Source organism: Alexandromys fortis, unplaced genomic scaffold (assembly GCF_014885135.2).
Source record: "Alexandromys fortis isolate MF-2015 unplaced genomic scaffold, M_Fortis_MF-2015_v1.1 scaffold_83, whole genome shotgun sequence".
Lineage (NCBI taxonomy): Eukaryota > Metazoa > Chordata > Mammalia > Rodentia > Cricetidae > Alexandromys > Alexandromys fortis.
Window position 1 is genome coordinate 6,313,882 of NW_026068001.1, and position 8,285 is coordinate 6,322,166.

General features: G+C 44.6%; 1 pseudogene; it reads left to right on the forward strand.

Moving 5' to 3' along the window:
* The first annotated feature begins 424 nt into the window (after positions 1–424).
* LOC126512799 (60S ribosomal protein L15-like) lies at positions 425–1,044 on the forward strand (annotated as a pseudogene).
* Positions 1,045–8,285: the final 7,241 nt, after the last annotated feature.

Here is an 8,285-nt window from a genome sequence, read left to right on the forward strand (position 1 = left end):
GAGCTTGCCTTGCAAGCCTCATGTCTTAGTTTGGGTTTTATGGCTGTGAAGAAACCACGATCGTGGCAACTCTTATAAAGAAAACATTTAGTTGAGGATGCTCACTTACAGTTTCAGAGGTTCAGTCAATCAATTATCATCATGGCAAGGAGCATGGTGGCATGCAGGCAGAGGTGGTGCTGGAGCTGAGACTACTACATCTTGCAGGCAACAGAAAATCAACTGTCGCTGGGCGGTGGTGGTGCATGCCTTTAATCCCAGCACTCGGGAGGCAGAGGCAGAGGCAGGCAGATCTCTGTGAGTTCGAGGCTAGCCTGGTCTACAAGAGCTAGTTCCAGGACAGGCTCCAAAGCTACAGAGAAACCCTGTCTTGAAAAACAAAAAACAAGCCTTTCCTCTGGCGGTGGCCATCAGGTGAGCCAAGATGGGCGCGTACAAGTACATCCAGGAACTGTGACGGAAGAAGCGGTCAGACGTGATGCTCTTCCTGCTGAGGGTCCGCTGCTGGCAGTACCGCCAGCTGTCTGCACAGTACCGGGCTCCCCGCCCCACCCAGCCCAACAAAGCGCGGAGGCTAGGCTACAAGGCCAAGCAAGGTTACTTACGTCTTGTACAGGATTCGTGTCCGCCGTGGTGGCCACAAACGCCCGGTGCCCAAGGGTGCGACCTACGACAAGCCTGTCCATCATGATGTGAACCAATTAAAGTTTTCCTTGAAGCCTTCAGTCTGTTACTGAGGAGAGAGCTGGACGCCACTGTGGGGCTCTAAGAGTCCTGAATTCTTACTGGGTTGGCAAAGATTCCACATACAAATTTTTTGAGGTTATCCCCATCGATCCATTCCATAAAGCTGTCAGAAGAAATCCTGACACCCAATGGATCACCAAACTGGTCCACAATCACAGAGAGATGCGTGGGCTGACATCTGCAGGCCGCAAGAGCCGTGGCCTTGGAAAGGGCCAAAAGTTCCACCACGTTGTTGGTGGCTCTCGCCGTGCAGCCTGGAGAAGGTGCAACACTCTGTAGCTCCACCGTTACCGCTAATACAAGTAATGTTTGTACAGTTCATACCCAATAAACAATTTAGGACCATAAAAAAGAAAGAAAGAAAGAAAGAAAGAAAGAAAGAAAGAAAGAAAGAAAGAAAGAAAGAAAGAAAGAAAGAAAGACACAAAAACAAAAAAACTGTCACATCGAAAGAAGCTTGAATAAAAGACCTCAAAGCCCACCCCCACTGTGGGACGCTTCCAACAGAAGGCTGGCCCAGATTAAAGATGTGCCATCCAGCCTTAAGGTCTGGATTAAAGGAGTATGTCCTCCGGCCTTCTCCAACAAGACCACACTTCCCCCTCAAAGCCACACCTCCAAATAGTGCCACTCCCTATGAGTTTATGGGAGCCAAATACATTCAAACTACCACACCTGATGACCCGAGTTTAATTCCAGGGGCCACAAGATGAAATGAGAGAAGCAACTCCTGTACGCTTGTTCTCTGCCCTTCATGTTCACACACCCCTAAACTCGCACAATAAGGAAATAAGAGTAAAGACATAAATAAATAAATAAATAAATAAATAAATAAATAAATAAATAAGGCTGGGCATGTTGATACACACCTCTAATTCTAGCACTCGGGAAGCAGAAGTTCGCAGATTTCTATGACTTTGACACCAGCCTGGACTACATAGAGAGTTCCAGGACAGCAGGGATGCATAAATGAGCCCCTGTCTCAAAAATAAACAAACAAACAAAAATGTAAAAGAATAATGTGGGCCATGCCTTATTGGAGCAGGAGAAGTCTTGCTAGATATTAATTGGCAGTGTCTTCATGGCAGGCCTCTGGCACAGTAGGAATGGATGCTCAGGTCACCAAGAAATGGAATGCTCTGCATAGAGGGAGGCAAATTTGCAGGTGGCATGCTACCCGGATGACAAGTTAGCATAGTGCCAAGTGAGCCACTCAGTCTGGCTGTGAGGCATGAGCTGGAAAGCTGTGCTGCCAACATCTCTGAATGCTTCTGTTCCTTCATCCGTGAAGTGGGCTGAGCCAATGCCTATCTCTCAGGGCTGTAATTAGGCTGAGGGAGATAAACTGAACAAAACGCTTAGTGCAGTGCCTCGCACACAAAAAGTGCTCAGGCTATAATTACAGAAAAGTGCTGCTGGACTGCAAATCTGACAAGGTGGCCTGCGGAGGTGGAGAGGCTTTGTAGACAGCTTGGGTGGAGGTCTGTTGAATGCACGTACCAAAGTGACATGTGCCATATGGCACTGAGGCACCAAGTGGACGGGTCTCTCAGGAAACCCAGCGGATGACTCCTGACAGATGCACTGGGATCAGAAACCAACAGCCTGGCCCTAAGCGATGCCTGAACTTACGCTCCGCTAGAGTACATGTGTACAGCAAATGAGGATGCTCACCCCTAATGAGGATAGGCTTTGGAGAGCAGCCACCAATCCCTGTTTCTGTAGCACAGAGAACCTGGACCTTGCGCTGGTAACTGTAGCATTTTCATTCTAGAATCAAGCAGAACAGAGCATCTGTGATGTACAGCTGGAGCAGGGGACAGGACTGAGGAGCCATTTAAGAAGACCAAAGGGCACTGCCGGGCTGGGCTGCAAGAGAGTAGCAGTGGGCAGAATAACTCAGTAGTAGATGCTTGCTTAGTAGATGAGAGGCCCCAAGTTCATCAACAGAACCAAAAAACAACACAAACAAGAAGACCAACACAAACCCATAGGGAAGCAGGGGCAAGGGAAAGTCCTGCTTGTAGTAGGGAAGTATGGGCAACTCCCCCAACATAGAACGTGGGTGTCCACAAGTACTTCTACTGGCTTTCCATGCTGGGATGTACACGAGTCATTTTGGCTATTTGAAGAGTTTGGGAAAATATTTAAGAGTAATTTTTATTTTAGTACCCAAACAACAAGAATGTGAGGACTTACAAGTGGAGTTTACAACATTTTGTGCTCAGGGCAGAATGAGATAAAGGTTTATTTCCACTGGGGAACAGACTTCTTGAACATAAGCGAAGAGCCATCAGTTCCTGCCAGTCCTGAAATTCCCACTGTGTGTGTGTGTGTGTGTGTTATTTTTAAATTATTTGTTTACTGTGTATTCTGAGGAGGTCAGAGACCAAATTGCCAGATCTGATTCTTGTCAGTCTCTGGAGCAAGCATCTTTGCTGCTGAGTCATCCCGCCAACCCTCTATTGTGTTCATGAACAAAAATTTTAGGAAACCGTTTGGTTAAAATGAAAAGGTTCATTTGGAAATTGTGGTGGTTTGAAAGAAAATGGCCACAAAGGGAGTGTCATTATTGGGAGGTGTGACTTTGTTGGAGTGGGTGTGGTCTTCTTGGAGGAAGTGTGCCACTGTGGAGGTGAGCTGTGAAGTCTTTTGCTTACGCTTCACTCAGTGTCATAGTTGACTACCTGTTGCCTGCAAGGCAAGATGTAGCCAGCACCATGTCTGCCTGCATGCTACCATGCTCCCTGCCATGACAACAATGAACTAAACCTCTCAAACTGGAAGTGAGCCACCCCAATTAAATTTTTTTTCTTTATAATAGTTGCAAAAAAAAAAAAGTTGCTGAGTTAGCCAGACAGTGGTGGAGCACGCCTTTAATCCCAGTACGTGGGAGGCAGAGGCAGGTGAATCTCTGTGAGTTTGAGGCCAGCCTGGTCTACAGAGCGAGTTCCAGGAAAGCCAGGGCTGTTACACAGAGAAACCCTGTCTTGAAAAAAAAAAAAAAAAAAAAAAAAAAACAAAAAACAAAGAAAAAAAATGATGTCAAGAGGTTCAGGAGTTCAAGGGTAGCCTTGGCTATATAGCGAGTTTGAAGCTATATAGCCTGAGTTATAGAAGACTCTCACCCTCCCCCAACAGAAAGAAAAGGAAAGCATTACTTTGTAATCATTTACAAAATGAGTTTTAGGCTGGGTGGTGGTGGTGCACACCTTTAATCCCAGCACTTGGGAGGCAGAGACAGGTGGATCTCTGAGTTCGAGGCCAGCCTGGTCTAAATGAGCTAGTTCCAGAACAGGCTCCAAGGCAACACAGAAACCCTGTCTCAGAAAACCAAAAAAAAAAAATGAATTTTAGGAGGTAGAGAGATGGCTCAGCAGTTAAGAGCACTTTTGCATGGACCCAGGTTTGGTTCCCAGCACCCACATGACAGCTTACAACCATCAGTTCCAGGGGAACTTTCTTCTGGCCTCTGAGAGTATCAGACACACATGTGGTGCACAAACATATATGCAAGCAAAACACCATACACATAAAATAATTTTTTAAAAAAAGGTTTCATGGAAGCTGGGAAGATGCTCAATCAGTAAAACGAATAAGTTTCTTACTGCACACGCATGAGGACCACCTCCAGCACTCAGATCAGAAGCCACTCATAGGGGCATGTGCTATAATCCCAGTGCTGGGGACACGTAGACAAGAGCTTGACCAGGGCTCATGGTCCACCCACTCTTGCTGAATCAGGAAGTTCCAGATCCAGTGAGGGATTCAATCAAAAAATAAAGCAGAGGGCTAGTGATATGGCTCAGCAAGTAAACATGACTGTCTTCGAGCATGACAACCTGAGTTTGATTCCTAGCACCCACAATGTAGGAGAGACCCAAGTCTCACAACTTGTCTTCTGACATGATGACATGATACACACACACACACACATACACACACCAATATAATAAATTAATTAATTTAAAATTATAAATTTATAAAATGAGGTAGCATGTAATCAAGGACAGCACATGAGCACGTATGTGCATGCACACATGAACACACACACAATAGATTTAGACTGCAGCCAGTTCTCTAGTGGTTACTACTCAGCCCAATGCTCTCTTTCAGTATATTCAATAAACTGTTCTTAAAATGTAACTTTTGGCTAGGCAGTGGTGGCACACATCTTTACTCCCAGCACTCGGGAGGAAGAGGCAGGTGGATCTCAGTGAGTTTGAGGCCAGCCTGGTCTACAAAGCAAGTTCTAGGACAGCCAGTACTGTTACACAGAGAAACCTTGTCTCAAAAAAAAATTCAAATTTTTGTTTTGTTGTTAGTTTTGTGGGTGGTTCTGTGGCTAGAACTCAAGGTCTCTCAAAAGATGAACTCTACTCCCAGCTTGAGCATCTACTTTTTAAAAAGATCACCCTATTACCTATCTTGGTTATGGAATCAGATTGTATTTGCTATCCATAATCAAATTGTTAAAAACCCAAAATTTTATCAATACCAACAGAAAGCAAAACAATCACGTGAATGTCTTCCAGAATCACAAAAGATTTAATCAATGGTACTAATAGGTTTTCTGCCCCCCAATAATAGGTTTCTCTGCCAATGCAGTAAGCCAGATCAAACTGAATTGAAAATGTATAACAACAGGTTTATCTGAGCAAAGCAACTCCCGGGCGGGTTCTCCAGTCCCAGAGATCAAGGCTGGAGAAGCTCTGTGCCTGAAATAAAGCAGGGAGATTATATAAATTGTAGGTGAGGGTTGATGATGTGTCTGCCACAAGCTGGGCGTGTGCCCAACAATGGTCAGAAGCTGAGCACTTTATGTGGGGACTTGACTGGCTGGCAACTTCAGGGGGGAAGCTGCAGTAGCTGCCAAAAATGTAGAACTGGGCTTTTTGGCAACTTTCTTTTATTCAGAGACTCCAGGAGCAAGCTGGAGGTTCCACTATACAGGTACCAAGTGAGGTTTTCAATTCTCCATAGATTTCAGTTTGGACATGAACAGTTGTTCCTGTGGTTACTAGATTGTTTTATGAAAACAACGTCTCTACTGGGAAGACTCTCATAGTGCATACCGCACTGTGGGTGTTAACTAACCATTACTGCTTCCGTAAATGTTTTCATTGGTATGCACCATAAAGACAGGCTACTAAAACTGCCACTATGGCTGCTTAAAATAGGAGTACTGATTTGAGGAGGAGAGATAGGTGGCAGTTTGCAGGAAAGAAAACCTCCTGAAAATGGATAGGTCCTAAAAAGAGACAACTGTTCTTGGTGATACAAATCTTGAGATCATCCATTGATTGCTCTAACCTTAACAATAAAGAAAGAAAGTGGGGAGGAGGGAGGGAGAAGAAAGACTAAATTGAATGCTCTGAAGAAAATATGGAATCTTTTAAAAAATTGCTCTTCCAAGCACAGAACAAAACAAAACGAACCTCACTCTTCCCCCTCTATTCTAGACAGACATTATTTTCACTTTATTTATGTGAGAACAGTAGTCAAAAGGAACACGCTGGTTGGAGAGAAGGCCCAGCAGTTAAGGGCACTAGATGGATGTGCAGCAGACCTGGGTTCAAGTCCCAGCATGGACATGGAAGCTCACCACCATCTGTAACTCCAGTTTCAAAGGATCTGATTCCTTCTTCCACCCTTTACTGGCAACAGGCACACTCATGGAATGCAGCCATACATGCAGGCAAAGCACACATACAAATAAAAACTTAATAATGAAGAGGAGAAGGATCATACAAGCTGGGCATGGCAGCACACACTGTAATCCCAGAACTCAAGAGGCTGAGGTAAGAAGTTTGCCTTGAGTTTGAGGCCAAACAGGGCAACATACTGAATACCTTGTCTCAAAACCAAAAACCCAAACAAACCAAATGCAACAGCATGAAGATATTGGTCTTCTCAGATCTGGAAAAGTGAGATTATTTGGTTGATTATCCAATTTTGGGTATGAGAAAAGTACTGACCATTGACTGCAGAACATCTCCTAAGAACTCAAATTGACAGGCCAGAGAGACGGCTCTGTGAATAAAGGCACTTGCCACCAAACCTGATGACCTGAGTTCCATCTCCATGGTGGAAGGATAGAACTGACTCCCACAAGTTATCCTCTGACCTCCACGAATGTTTGCACACACACACACACACACACACACACACACACACACACACAAATCATTGCAGCTCATTTCCATAGTGTAGTGGTTATCACATTCGCCTCACACAAAATCATTTAAAATTTCTTTTAAAGAATCTAAATTAATTCTTAGAGACAGGCCAAAAACCTTGAAATTACCGAGAAGAATAATTGTTGAGCAGGCTGAGTCCTGCCAGCTCCCATGTGTGATTTTTTTTTCCTTCATCCCATAGTGAAGGGAGGGGAGTTGACTCGGCAACAACGTCCTTTGCGACTACTGAGCGCTGTGAGCCACGCCCTACTGACAGTCAGTTTTGTAGCTGAATACTAACATGCATTGCAATAAGCACTTTTCATTTCTGTACAGGTTGCAGAATAAATGTACAGCTCAGTTTGATGGTCTCTGATTCTTAAGACGTTTCTTATCAACTTAGGACCAAGGAGGCCAGCTCACAGTGAATGAATATCACAATGAAAGAAGTACTTTGGCCCGGTGGTGGTGGCGCACGCCTTTAATCCCAGCACTCAGGAGGCAGAGGCAGGCGGATCTCTGTGAGTTTGATGCCAGCCTGGTCTACAAGAGCTAGTTCCAGGACAGGCTCCAAAGCTACAGAGAAACCCTGTCTCAAAAAAACAAAAGAAAAAAACAGAGACTTATTAATTATAAAAGATCGGCTGGTACTTAAGCCTGTTCCACTAGCTCTTATAACTTAAAATAACCCATTTCTATTCATCTAAGTGTTGCCACATGACTCGTGGCATTTACCTGTCCTCCTTGCTCCTCCATCTGGCTGGCGACTTCTCGCAACTCCACCCTTCTTCCCAGAGTCCCTCTCTGCCCTGAAAATCCTGCGTACTTATTGGCCATTCAGGTTTTTATTAAACCAATCAGAATTACACATATTCACAGTATATAAAAAGATTATTCCACCATACTGACTTTTCAAGATGGGGTCTCAGGTAACCCAGACAGCCCTTGAAAAAACTTCGGAGCCAAAGATGACCTTGAACACACAATCTCCCTTCTTTCACCTCTCAAGAGTGGGGCTTACAGGCATGTCTACACAGTTCCTGGCTGATTTTACAAATAAAAATCTAGACTAGGGTGATTTGCTTCAGCAACTGGTATAAGAGCAAGATAGTATAAAAAACCAGTCACCTGTAAAAACCATTATGTTTGTAACACCAGAGAAAGGTTTTGAACATCCAGCTGTGATGGGGCAGATGTTCCTGTCTTGTTTCTGCTAGAGCCACCTTCGGTTTAACCTGAAACGGACCCCCCCCCCTTTTACCCCTGTCATGAAAAGGCCTGTGGGAAAGTACCCAACACTGTTCTAGAAACTTGGAGCACAAATGCCTAAGTTGGCCACATGTTTTCAATTCTGTTAAA